At 45.1% G+C, this 14559-nt stretch overlaps 1 long non-coding RNA gene across 1 annotated transcript in view; it reads left to right on the forward strand.

Moving 5' to 3' along the window:
• LOC147583068 (uncharacterized) overlaps window positions 1-14151 on the forward strand; it is a 29240-nt gene extending 15089 nt beyond the window's left edge. Inside the window, exon 2 of the long non-coding RNA XR_015242772.1 lies at window positions 14018-14151. This is a non-coding gene — a long non-coding RNA (uncharacterized LOC147583068). The remainder of the gene's footprint in view (window positions 1-14017) is intronic.
• The last annotated feature ends 408 nt before the right edge of the window (window positions 14152-14559 follow it).

Here is a 14559-nt window from a genome sequence, read left to right on the forward strand (position 1 = left end):
CAGAAATCAAGAGTTGGCCGCTTGGCTGACTGAGCCACCCAGGCGCCCCTGCAATTTTTTGAAGAACAAAAGAAAAAATTCTGTAATTGCTTTTTGAACTTTCCCCTAATAATTCTGTTCATTTTACTTACATAGCTGTTTTGAGGTTCTTAGTGAGTGTTAAAATTGTTCAAACTTGGTATGTTTATCAGAGTTTATTTTGCCTTGTGGTTTGAAAGAGAAGTTGAGTCTGAAAACCAAAGGAAAAGGAAGACTAAAGTGACATTAAGACAATCTTGAATTGATGTTAAGAGGTAGCAAAGGAAAAGCAGCTTTCATTCATAAAAACGTGGTTAAATTAAAAGGTGGGTGGTGTGGGGGGTGTTGGCCTGGGTGGCCCAGTCAGTTAACCATCTGACTCTTGATTTCAGCTCAGTTCATGATCCCAGGGTCATGGGATCAAGCACCACGTAGGGCTCCTTGCTGAGCGTGGAGTCTGCTTAAGATTCTCTGCTCTCCCTCTGCCCCTCTTCCCTACTTGCACTCTCTCTCCCCCCCCCCAAAAAAAAAACTTTAAATAAAAAAATTAAAAGTAGTCAGGTGGCCTTGTTTGCCTGGCACTGAGGGGATTCCCAGAACACAGAACTTTACAGTGCTAAAACTGGGCCAGTCTGGGGCAAACCAGCATGACTGGTCATCCTAGACAGAGCCTGGGGTGCTACAGAATGCATACTATCCACATCTTGTTACAGCCTAAAATCTGAAAAGTTCTGGGTTCTGAAACTCACTTGTCCCCAAGGATTTCGAATGAAGGATATACATGGACTATTTCTGGAAGGAGACAGGAGCAACCCCAGGAAGAAAACAGGTAGCTGGAGACCAGATGTAGAAGGGAAAGTTTTCACCATATATCCTTTTGCTTCCTTTGACTGTGAACCATGTGAATGTATTACCTATGCAAAAAACAAACATGGTAAGTTATTGGGGAAAAAATTGGTCAGCATTGATTTAAAGTCTCTATGCATCTGCTACAATGAAGCCCTTCCTGGTTACTTATAAAATCAGTGTTTTCCAGTATTCCCTGCTCACTAACTCCTTTTGGCTACGTCTATAATATTATTTCTACACATATCACTTCACTGTCCAGGAGCAGCAAGGAATAGTGTAGGCAGACAGCTCTTTGGAGACATGCTACTTTAAGAGTTTCCAAAGTGGAGGGGCGCCTGGGTGGCTCAGTCGGTTAAGCGTCCGACTTTGGCTCAGGTCATCATCTCATCGTTCATGAGTTCCAGCCCCGCATCAGGCTCTGTGCTGACAGCTCAGAGCCTGGAACCTGCTTTGGATTCTGTGTCTCCCTCTCTCTCTGCCCCTCCCCTGCTCGTGCTTTGCCTCTCTCTTAAAAATAAAATAAACATTAAAGAGTTTCCAAAGAGGAGATGTGGGACCTGACAATGGTTCAGGCTGAGGAGGGGACGCTCCCTGTAAAGACAATGGGACCTAGCCTGTCAGAGGAAAATAATATTTGTAATGGCATTTACTAAGTGCCACTCACTGTTCTAAGTCCAATGAGTCTGAACAGTTAGGAAACATAGGATAAAATGATTTTTTGAATCATTTTTTTTCATATTTAGCTTTTCAAATAATACATTGGTTTCTTTAATCCCAAGATACATTTTCAGTGAAATACCTCTAAATCTGAAGCAATAGATACATTTGTTAATGAGGGAAAAAGTTTATTATACATATTATAAATATATATAACTATATGTATGTAGTTTTCCTTATACTCTTTAAAGATACTAGGGGCGCCTGGGTGGCGCAGTCGGTTAAGCGTCCGACTTCAGCCAGGTCACGATCTCGCGGTCCGTGAGTTCGAGCCCCGCGTCAGGCTCTGGGCTGATGGCTCAGAGCCTGGAGCCTGTTTCCGATTCTGTGTCTCCCTCTCTCTCTGCCCCTCCCTCGCTCATGCTCTGTCTCGCTCTGTCCCCAAAAAAATAAATAAACGTTGAAAAAAAAAAAAGATACTCATTAAAGATACTCTTTAGTGTATTTATTGTACTTTTTTAAAATGAAAGTTTATTTATTTATTTTGAGAGAGGAGTGCAGGGGAGGGGCAGAGAGAGAAGAAGAGAGAGAGAATCCCAAGCAGGCTCTGCACCATCACAGAGCCTGACTTGGAGCTAGAACTCAGGAACTGTGAGATCATGACCTGAGCTAAAACCAAGAGTCGGACACTTAACCAATTGAGCTACCCAGGTGCTGAGAGAGAGAGAGAGAGAGAGAGAGAGAGAGAGAGAGAGAATCTCAGGCAGGCTCTGTGCTCAGCATAGAGCCTGACACAGAGCTCAATCCCATGATCCTGGGATCATAACCTGAGCTGAAATCAAGAATTGGACACTCAACCCATTTAACTGCCCAGGTGCCTCAAGTTATCTCAAGGTTCTTGGGATCTGAGCCCTGTGTCAGGCTCCACACAGTCAGTGGGGAACCTGCTTGGCATTCTTTCTCCCGCTCTCTCTCTGCCCCTCCCCAACTCGTGCTCTCTGTTTCTCTCAAAATAAATAAATAAACATTTTTAAAAAGTCAGATTCTGAAGAAGGAAAAGGAAGCTGATGTTAAATGTGTAATATTTCTAGGTTGTACTGAAGTCCCCATCCAGCTCACTTATGATTACAGAATACACCACTAATGAAAATGGCAAAGAAATGATATTCTAATATTTGCATAACTCCCCTCCTCAGTCTCCATTTCTAATTATTGCCATTCTCTGCTAGAGCTTTAAGCAAACTCCACCAAGTGAGAAGGAAATGTACTGCCCAGAAAGAGTCCTGCAAAACAGAAAAACTTCAGAACAAGCCCAAACAGTGGTTTGCATACTCGCCTCTTTGAACGACAGGTGAATTTCCTTAGTCCTACCATGTTGAAAAATTTGAATTTGAATGCCTTTAGCTTTGCCTTACTCCTCTCAATGAGCCACCGTCTCCCCCACTCTTCGTTATATATTCAGTCAGCTTCAAATATTGTATTACCTCCCTGACCCTAGTAAGCATGAAATATTACAGTCTCGGTGTTATACCTAGACCCCATTATGAAGAGAGGACACAGGGAGAGAGAGAGATAGATTTTGTGCTGCTGGGGTGATACGTATAGCCAATAAGCAGCCAGTTTTGAATGACTCAAAATCATTAGGAGCACATCATTAATGGGGTAAGACTAGTGAGAGGTAAGGATAACAGGACAGAAACATATTATAGGGCAATCTAAAAAGCCTAACAGGTTATAGGAATGGTAAAAAGATGATCCTGATGGACATGTAAGTTGGCAAAAGGCACCAGAAGATTTTGGCGTTCTGTTTTCAGTAGGGAGACTACCATCCAGCAAATGAATAGAGCAGCCTCAAGTTCTTTTGCACTCGGTGAAGAAGTCAAAAGCACTGAGGTCTGTCAGAATCTAGTGAAAAATTCCAATTGTACTCAACTCCCACTGGCAATATCATCCTTCTAGATCACAGCGGGTGGAGATACAACACGTAGAGCTCAGTGAGACAGCAGGGAGGAGCGTCATGGGCAAAGGTGCAGAGGTGGGACTGCGTGCGCCTTTTCGAGGGAGGACGAGCCAAAGAAGTAATGGGGCCTTGAAAACTGGAACAGACTGTATTGAGGAGGAGCAAGAAATAAGTTCGTGGCTGATTGCAGAGGGCTTCAGAAGACCGGAAGAGTTCGGGTTGCGTGAGTGGGAAACAAATAAGGCTTGGAATCTGGAGCCCTGCATTCCCTGGGGATGTTCTGCCCGCAGGACATCTGGAACAGCAGCTCTGGATGCAGGAGATGTAGATCGGGGGAGTATGAGCAGCGCATCTAGAGGAAAATTGGCCTTCGTAGCCTAGGTCTGGTCAGGGAGGTAACGTATCGACCCGGTGGTGACCTCAGAAGAAGCATAATGATTCTGTGGAATTGGGACTCTTGCAAACAAGAAGGTTGGGAACATTTTCTACCAGGAGCAGCCTGACGCCCGCATAGGGGTAGAGCACTGTCCTTTTTTTTTTTTTTTTTTTCCCTTGGTCATTTCAAGGGCTCCATTAAGCTTCCCTTCCCCTACTTCTCACCCTTACCAGTTTGCCTGAATCCTTTCTCTAGATGAATCCTAATCTAATCTCATTTTGTTTTTTATATTTATTTATTTATTTATTTATTTATTTATTTATTTATTTTTCTAAGTCTATTTACTTTGGAAAGTCAGAGAGAGACAGAGCATGAATGGGGGAGGGGTGGAGAAAGGGAGACACAGAATCCGAAGGAGGCTCCAGGCTCTGAGCTGTCAGCACAGAGCCCGACGTGGGGCTGGAATCACGAACCATGAGATCATGACCTGAGCTGAAGTCGGTCGCTTAGCCGAGTCACCCAGGTACCCCTCATCTCATTTTAGACTAAGGTGTTGAGCTGCTTATTAAAATGCAAATATTCTTGGGAGATATACCCAGCTCGATAACTACACCTCATGCTGCAGATATTATGCATTTATGAAAACATTTATTTTGTATGCCCTCCATTCAAGCTACCCAGAAATCGAAGAGGATAGAGCTCAGACAGAATCTTAGGAGTTTGAAGTTCAGTCCCTCTGATTTTGGGGGAGAAAATGTTTCAAACACTTAAATGAGTAGAACTGAATCCCCATCAGTGATTTTTCCAACCCCAGCATCCATTCCTCTTCCCCACCCTGCACCCCGACTGCTACCAGCATTCTAGATTTCCTTTGGGAAACCCCACCTTCCCTCTCAAGCTAAGTATACAAGGGAGAGGTTTATTCTTGAGCCAGAGATGGAGCGGCTTTGTTCTAGCCAATCAGAACGCGGGGATAGACATGTGCTCCAAGTTGGTCCAATCAGAATGAATTCTGGGGGCACCTGGGTGACTTAGTCCGATAAGCGTAGGACTTCAGCTCAGGTCATGATCTCACAGCTCCTGGGTTCAAGCCCCGCGGCGGGCTCTGTGCTGACAGCTCAGAACCTGGAGCCTGCTTGGGATTCTGTGTCTCCCTCTCTCTCTGCCCCTTCCCTGCTCATACCCTGCCTCTCGCTCTCTATCTCTCTCAAAAGTAAATAAAACATTTAAACAAATTAATTAAAAAAAAAAAAAAGAATGAATTCTGGAATTTGGTGGGGGAGAGGAACGTTGGGGGAAAAGATTCCCTCTCTCTTTGGCTGGGACCCCTAGCATTGCAAGTGACCCGCTGCAACTGAGAACCACCACTCAGATTGATGAGGTGAAACTAATTCCTGATGACATTGCTTGAACCCCAAGATCCAATAGTGACTGAAATCGGCCCTGTCCTTAGACTTTTCAGTTATGGGAGTCAATAAATTCATTTGTTTTGCTTAATTCAGATTAAAATGGATTTTAATCACCTTGCAACCTTGCACCTTGTCAAAAAAGTATTGTTATAGACTGAATATTTGTGTCCCCCTCCAAACTCATATGGGGAAATGTAATGCCCAATGTGATGGTATTAGGAAGTGGGGCCTTTAGGAGGTGATTAGGTCATGAGGGTGGAATCTTACAAAAGAGACTCCAGAGAGGTACCCGGTGGTTCAGTCGGTTTAAGCGTCTGACTTCGGCTCAGGTCATGATCTCATGGTTTGTGGGTTTGAGCCCCGCGTTGGGCTCTGTGCTGACAGCTCAGAGCCTGGAGCCTGCTTCAGATTCTGTGTCTCCCTCTCTCTTCCCCTCCCCTGCTCACGCTCTTTCTGTCTCTCGAAAATAAATAAACGTTAAAAAAAAAGAGAGAGAGATCCCAGAGAACTAGCTCCACTCTTTAGCCATATGATAACAGCAAAAAACAGCCATCTAGGAACCAGGAAGCAAGGAAACAGATTTTCACCAGACATCAAATCTGCTGGGTGCCTTGATCTTGGACATCCCTTGTGAGAAATAAATATCTGTTGTTTATAAGCTACCCAGTCTGTGGTATTTTGTTATAGCAGCCAAATGGATTCAGACAAGTACTGACTGGCATATCATTACATCTTGTTGTGTGCTGTGATCATTAACAAAGGTCACCTTTTCTTAGGAATTCATCCCTTATGCAAGATCACCATGATGTAGCCAGATCTATGATGCCTGTTTTTATACTTCGCTTTCTTTAGACTTCTTTACCTCTGGCAATTGCCTGATGACCTCCTTTCTGCAGCTCCAGCAGAGAGAAGCACAGTAGGGCTCTTTTTTTTCCTTAATTTTTTTTTAACATTTATTTATTTTTGAAAGACAGAGTGAGACAGAGCGTGAGTGGAGGAGGGGCAGAGCGAGGAGACACAGAATCCGAAGCAGGCTCCAGGCTCTGAGCAAGTGTTCAGCACAGAGCCTGATGCGGGGCTTAAACCCATGAACCGTGAGATCATGAGAAGTTGGACACTTAACCAACTGAACTACCCAGGCACCCCCAGTAGAGGTCTTTTAAAAGTGGATCCTAGGGGCGCCTGGGTGGCGCAGTCGGTTAAGCGTCCGACTTCAGCCAGGTCACGATCTCGCGGTCCGTGAGTTCGAGCCCCGCGTCGGGCTCTGGGCTGATGGCTCAGAGCCTGGAGCCTGTTTCCGATTCTGTGTCTCCCTCTCTCTCTGCCCCTCCCCCGTTCATGCTCTGTCTCTCTCTGTCCCAAAAATAAATAAACGTTGAAAAAAAAAAAATTTAAAATAAAAGTGGATCCCAGGGGTGCCTGGGTGGCTCAGTCAGTTAAGCATTTGGCTTCAGCTCAGGTCATGATCTCACGGTTCGTGGGTTTGAGCCCTCCATCAGGCTCTGTGCTGACAGCTCAGAGCCTGGAGGCTGCTTCAGATTTTTTGTCTCCCTCTCTCTGTTCCTCCCCGGTTTGTGCTCGCGCGTGTGCGCCCTCTCTCTCTCTCTCAAAAACAAACATTAAAAGACATTTAAAAAAACAATAAAAGTGGATCCCAAAGACTGGTTATGCTGACAGCTAACCGCAGCTAACTGCAGTCACCGGGGTTGGCTTAGGCAGTCCTTAAGCAAATGACCCACCCCCATCCTGTAGGCCACACTTCCTGCGGTGCTGGAAAGAACCCCCCCAGAACCCAGAAAGAACTTATCATCACCAACTCCTGACTGAGGTAGGAGGTAGGGAATAACCTCTAGAAGTTTGGCTCCTCAAGCTCAGGACAACCCAGAAATGAGTCAGCTTTCTGGAGAAAACTTCCCACAGTCTGTGATTCACCGTCTCTAGGAGGCTCCCACCCCACCCCCACGCCAGTAAGGCCTATGCATTTCTTTCAAGAGCATAATGATAGCTTATATTTGAAAAGCAGTGAAGTGCTGTACCTCTTTCAAAGTGCTTGTGCATTCATTATCTCATTAGGATACCAGAGTTGCTATTTTTCCCTTCGGGTTTGTATTTTTTTTAAAAAACTAAAATCCAGTGGAGAAAATTTTTTATATGGCTTTCTGTGAGCCCGGAGAGGAGAAAATCAGAAGGCAATCCAAGAGCAAAGCTTTCCTAGAGCCCCAGATATTATCTTTCTCTCTCATGCCAAAAATAATAAGGGGCAGAGGCTAGATTATAGAGGAAAGAACACTGAGTGGGAGCTGAAACCTGGGTTCTAGTTCCACATCTGCCACCAAGTAGCTGTGTGATTTGGACAAGTTCCTTGATCTCTTTGTGCTTCGGTTTCTTCTTTGTAAAATGGTGGCATTGAGGCTTCCAGGGGGGATTGGCCTTGATATTTTCTGTAGGCCTTTACAGCTCTGAGGTTTTATGGTTTGGGGAATTATAAATTGCAAAGGGGAATTTGTAAGCAAGTTGGCACGTTTTCACGAGCCTGGCTGCTATTTTAGGGTGTGCAGGGGAGATCCCCTGCCCAGGGGTGCCAGGAACCATAACACAGTGGGATCTAAAGCTGAGCACGACTGGCTCCCCAGAGACTCCAAGGCCCTCTTCCAAAGTTGTAGCTAATCGGCAGTTGTTAATTGGGTAAGTGAAGGGTGAGTACCTGACATTCACAAAGTGCTGGCCGCTTGATAGATCGGGAAACCTTGTGGCCTATGGGATGAAGCACAAGTGTATATCAGATTAGTTCTTGGAATGGAAGTAGAACCTTGGCATTTCCCTGGAGATGTGGCCTGTGTAGGGCTTGGCAGCCAGGGTCACAGGTCCTACTTAGCAATACAGAGACTAGCCCATTTTTCTTGCTGATTTCAACCTTCTCTGTGCAACTCTTTCTTTCAGCAAGGACTTTCTGCCCAGTGGGGAGGCGAATGGATCCCCCAGCTCCATGAGCCCCTTCTGTGTGATTGCACTCTAATATAGCCTGGCTTCCATTTCCAACGACTACTTTGAGAAACTATGGGGCACCTGGGTGGCTCAGTCCGTTAATCGTCTGGCTTCGGCTCAGATCGAGATCTCACGGGTTGTGAGTTCGAGCCCCGCATCGGGCTCTGTGCTGACAACTGAGACAGAGCCTGGAGCCTGCTTCGGATTCTGTGTCTCCCTCTCTCTCTGCCGCGCCCCTGCTCGTGCTCTGTCTCTCTCTCTCTCTCTCTGAAAAATAAATAAACATTAAAAAAAGAAAAAAATAATAAACTAGATGGCAGTGGTTTATCTTGTCTCACCAGTGCCTGGATTATGTATCTTTTTGCGAGCATGGACTATGATGCCTCAGACTGCCTCCTGTCTTTCTCCGCACAGCTTTGGCTCTGAGCCCTCCTTCAACCTGTGCCCTCCGCTGTGGCTCCCCGCTTCCCAGTCAAAACAACGAACTACCACCACCATTAATAACAACAAAGCCCCTTCCTCATCCCATGACGTATCTTTACTTAGGAAATTTTTCTTTGCTGCCCAACAAATGCATGTTAAAGTGCTGGTAGTCGCTAAGACTTATTACCTTCCCATCCCCCCCCCCCCCCCCCCCCCCCCGCCACTGCTCCAAATTTTTGCATTTTAATATTTGCATTTTAGTAGGAACGCTGGATCCAGTTTGGCAGATCCAATCCCATTAAAGGAACAGACTTGCTTCAGCATCAGACCTATGATGGGAGATATTTTTGTCCTTGAGGAAGGGCCTCTTTTTGGCCCATCACCTACAGGAGGCCGGGTGCTGGTGAGGTCAGAGCTCACCAGGGCAGCCTGGCCAATCAGGCCTTCCCCTGAGCCAATAGCTATTCATAATCGGCTCTGCAATTTTAAGACCCAGAACAAAACTGGCCTCATTGCATTTGCCAACCTCCCTGCATTTCACAATATTATTTTGTTGATTCTGGGATCTTCTCTTTTTCTCCTTAAAATCCTGGCCCAGCCTCAGATGCCCCTGGCTCTGTATAGTGGTTGTACTGTCTGAGGCTGGGATGTGGAATCTTGGCACTGTCTGAGAATTCAGATTTGCCTGCCCTGTGCCCCTTATGGAGTGTCCTACAATCCAACCTCTAGCCCCAGGGCATCATGGCCTGAGTTTAAAACCGGACCAGAGAAAGGGACCAAAATTTATTAAGTAAAACCAAACTTGAATTAATACCAGAAGACCAACTGAGTTGCAGGAGCTTCCAGATCTCCATTAAAAAAGGGCAACTTTTGGGCTGCCTGGGTGGCTCAGTCGGTTAAGCATCCGACGTCAGCTCAGGTCATGATCTTGTGGTTGGTGAGTTTGAACCTTGTGTCGGGCTCTGTGCTGACAGCTCAGAGCCTGGAGCCTGTTTGGGATTCTGTGTCTCTCTCTCTCTCTCTGACCCTCCCCCACTCATGCTCTGTCTCTCTCTCTCTCTCTCTCAAAAATAAAACATAAAAAAAGAGGCGGGGAGGGGGCAACTTTCTATTCCAGTAGTTTGCCAACTCTGATTTTTGGTCCCAGGCCAGTACTCTGCCAATCATCTCCTCCCACCCTATTCCCCACAGCAAGATTGAGAATATTCCTGTGAATAGGAACCAGCCCAGTTCCCTAAACTTGGAAGTCAGTTTAATTCTTTGAGGGGAAGCGTTAGCTCTGGTTTTTGCTGGCCTGTGCTGGTGTTGATACGCAAGTATAGGAAAACCAGGAAGGAATCTGCACTGATGTATAAAACATGACGGCCGTGCTAAAGTAATAGTGTGAATAAACAAATAATGTAAGCAATGTTGAAGTCTCTCTGAAGTTTGGAATTCTGAAATAACATTGGAGGGGCGCCTGGGTGGCTCAGGTGGTTGAAGCATCCGACTTGAGCTCAGGTCATGATCTTGCGGTCTGTGAGTTCGAGCCCCCCTCTGTCAGGCTCTGTGCTGACAGCTCAGAGCCTGGAGCCTGCTTCAGATTCTGTGTCTCCCTCTCTCTCTCTGCCCCTCCCCCGCTCATGCTCTGTCTCTCTCTCTCACTCTGTCAAAAATAAATAAAACATTAAAAAAATTTTTTTGAAATAACATTGGAAAACCAGAACTACCCCATGCACTGTCCCTCCCCCATTCCCACAGGCGGCGGGGGGGGGGGGGGGGGGGGGTGGCAGCGGGGGGGGGGGGGGGGGCGGGGGGAGGGGTTGTTTGCTGAGTCATGGAGCCAGAGAGAAGGGAAAGAACCAGGTCTCTCCCAGGCCCTCATTTACCCCACCTGGCTCTGCCAGGTCTGCCCCTAAACTTGCTGGTTAGAAATGTGGTCCCCTTAGTCACCTTCTGTTCAGTCACCTTGTCCTTTCTGCTCCCTGATGTTGATTTGGTGGACGACCCGGTAAAAGCCGTGGCAAACCCACGGGAGGGGGGAAGCGCCTGAAACCTGTGTCAGGTCCCATCACACAGGTTGGGAGACTCGTGGAGACCACATAGAAGGAGACACCACTGTAAAGGAGGAAGGAGAGAGAGGAAGGCTAGTGCCAAGCCTGAAGGAAATCTGCTAGCCAGTGAAGCACATTCCAAGGTCACCCCTGCAGCTGTGGCTGTGGCTGAGGAAATTCGTGTAGCTGAGTGAATCCAGGAGGACCTGGTCCAGCAGCCAAACCGACGTGGTTCCTGGCTCCATTTCTCTTATCATAAAGGAGCTTTATCATCATCTCTAGGCTTCTAAAACCTCACCACCCTCTCCCAGCTTCTTACCCCAGAACCAGAGTGGGGCTTATGTGGGCAACAGAGAACGTTCTTTCCTCAGTTCTTTGACCCACACACTTGCCAGCAAGGTCACAACCACAGCACCAAAAGGGCAGAGTGACTCTGGGTCAGCTCTGTTTTATGCAAAACAGAGATATGGAAATCCAGATTTTACCCAAAACGATTAATCTGGGAGGTGACTATGGATTTATTTATTTAATTTTTGCTTTTTAAAAGCATCCCTGAAGGGTTTCTTCAGCTTTTCTCTGGCTTTTTTTTTTTTAAAGATTATCTTTGGTATAAAATTATATAATCGCTTTAGCAAAAAGTGGGGAAAAATTGAAAAAAAAAAAAAAAGAGAAAACAATCATATATGACTATCTTCTTAATGCATCTGTCTCCTGCTAGCATTTGGAAGATTCTTTCCCATCTTTCTCCTATACACATTTTTTCCTTCTAAACATTAAAGGTTTATTCTGTTTTAAAATTTTTTGTATGTTTCTATTTCATTTTTGAGAAAGAGAGACAAGGTGAGCGGGGGAGGGGCAGAAACAGAGGGAGACACAGAATCCCAAACAGGCTCCAGGCTCTGAGCTGTCAGCACAGAGCCCAACATGGGGCTCCAACTCACAAACCGTGAGATCATGACCTGAGCTGAAGTTGGACGCTTAACCGGCTGAGCCACCCAGGCTCCCCTGTTGTGTTTTAAATTAAAAAAAAAAAAAAAAAGAAAGAAAAAGAGAATCATTAGAGATTCTCAATCTAGTTCTTTCTAAGGTTGATCCATGACCTTGGCCATCCTATGGTTTAGTTGTTCAACCTTTGCCAGAGTTTGTTTATGACCAATAAAGTCCCTTTCTGCTAAAATTTATTTGAATTGGGTAGATGTTATATCTCAACAAATTAGCACATTCGTCAGAAGCATTGTTCTTCCTCTGTACAATCTCGATATTCATTATTTTTAAGGATGAACAGTAGCAACAAGCAGCAAGAAGAAAAAAAGTCCATAAATTGGAGATCATCAAAATAAAAAAGTTTTGTGTTTCAAAAGATATCATCAAGAAAGTGAAAAGATATGGGGCGCCTGGGTGGCTCAATTGGTTAAGCCGCCTGCAACCCAGGTCATGATATCACAGTTCATGAGTTCGGGCCTTGCAAAGGGTTCTCTGCTGTCAGCAAAGAGCCCACTTCGGATTCTCTGTCCCCCTCTTTTTGCCCCTCTCCCACCCATTCTCTCTCTCTGTCTCTCAAAAATAAGTAAGTAAACATTCAAAAAAAAAAAAAAAAAGGGGAAAAGATAACCCAGTAATAGGAGAGAAATTTTTTGCAAATATTATCTGTGATAAGAGACTTGTATCTAGAATATAGAAAGTACTTGTAGGTAACAAAAAGACAAATAACTCAATTTAAATATGGGGAAAGGATTTGAATAGACATCTCTCCAAAAAAGACATAAAAATGGCCAATAGGCGCATGAAAAAATACACATTAATAGCCATCAAGAAACTACAAATCAAAACCACGAGATCCCACTTCACTTTCACTCAGGTGACTGTACCAAAAAGGCAAATCATAACAAGTGTTGGTGAAGATGTAGAGAAATTGGAACCTTCACACACTGCTGGTGGGAATGTAAAATGGTGCAGTTGCTTTGGAAAACCATTTGGCAATTCCTCCAAAGTTTGAACATAGAGTTACCCTCTGACCCAGCAATTCCACTCCTAGGTATATTCCCAATGATAAAGCTTTGGGGTGATGGTGGGGTGGTTCAGAGCAGACGACCGACAAAGAATTCTTGAAGATGTCTTTGGTGCAAAAGGGTGATTTTATTAAAGCGTGGGGACAGGACCCATGGGCAGGAAGCTGTGTGGGGACAGGACGGGTAACTCATTATTTGCCCTCAGGTTGGGAGGGGGGTCAGGCATATAGTAAATCTCTAAGGAATTTTGGAAGCAGGGTTTCCAGGACCTTGAGGGGCTAGCTGTTGCTAGGGAAATGCCATTTGTTACCATTCAATAAAAACTCAGTCAGGAGACCCTTCAAATACAAATCAGGTGGCCACAAGCTTGGGGCATGATTGTCAGCATATATCCGGGGGCAATTGAGATAAAGGAAGTAGATTTACAGGATCCTCAAGGTTGGGACAATGTTAAACCAAGGTTCTCTTTTGCCCCTAGCAAAGTGTCCTGTGGAGGCAGCTGAGCTCCTAAAGGAAGATCAAGGACTTGTCAATGGGCTGTAAGCAGTAAGGAATTTAGTTTATTTGCCTTAGTTCCCCACATTACCACTGGCAAGCACCTAAACCCTTTTTTTTTGTTCTTGGGTAGCTGGGAGTGTCCAGGGAATATCACCCAGATCTCACCAGGGGTGGGGGTGGCGTGCTAGCCTGTGCTTTGCCCCTCAGCCTGCCTCACGCTCCCTCATCACCAAGAGAAATGAAAATGTGCCCACACAAACACTTGCACATGTGTGTTCTTGGCAGCATCATTCATAATGGCCAAAAAGTAGAAACAACTCAAGGGTCCATCCACTGACGAACAGATGAGCACAATGTGGTATATCCATACAGTGAAATACTATTCAGCGATAAAAAAATGAAGTACTGAAATGTGCTACAATTTGGATTCATTGAATACATTATGTTAAGTGAAAGAAGCCAATCACAAAGGATCACGTACTGTATGATTCCGGTTGTACGAAATGATTCTTGTATACAAATGATTCCATTTGTATGAAATGTCTGGACTAGGCAAATTCATGGAGATAAAAAGTACATTTGTAAGGGTTAAATTGTAGTGTAGGGCTAACCTGTAGCCTTAAGAAATAACAGCTTTGTTTTAACACTGTAGATTAAGAGATAACAGCCTTGTCCTATCAATCAAGGGAACAAAAGTTTAAGGAAAATCAACTGGTTTAGTGTTTGATTAGATTGGGGCAAGGGCACGTCTGAACTGTTTCCACCCCCATCTGGGAACTATTTCTTTGTTCTGTCCACAGGTGATGATAAGACGATGTGGTCGGCTATAAAAACTCTGTACTCCCGGCTTTTCGAGACCACACTCTGGTCAAGAGTGTCGGTCCCGATCGGTTGGCCTTGCCTCTCATTGCAATAAACTTTGTTGTGACTGTCACTGGTGCCCATAGCATTCTGTTTCAGCAATCGTGTGGATGCAACACATTTGCCCAGGGTTGGGAGCGTGGGGGGAAATGGGGAATGACTGCTAACGAGGGTGATGGAAATGTTCTAAAATTGCGATGATGGCTGTGAAGCTCTGTGATTATACTAAAGACCACTGACCTGGGCTCGCTTGCTTGCTTTCTTTCTTTCTTTCTTTCTTTCTTTCTTTCAAGTAATCTCTATACTCAATGTGGGGCTTGAACTCACGACTCCCAAGAGTTGCGTGCTCCACGGACTGAGTCAGCCAGGTGCCTCAACTTGGACACTTTATTTATTTATTTATTTATTTATTTATTTATTTTATGTTTATTTTTGAGAGACTGAGAGACAGAGCATTAGCAGGGGAAGAGCAGAGAGAGAG

Source organism: Puma concolor, chromosome A2 (assembly GCF_028749965.1).
Source record: "Puma concolor isolate L17-30 chromosome A2, mPumCon1.1.hap2, whole genome shotgun sequence".
NCBI lineage: Eukaryota > Metazoa > Chordata > Mammalia > Carnivora > Felidae > Puma > Puma concolor.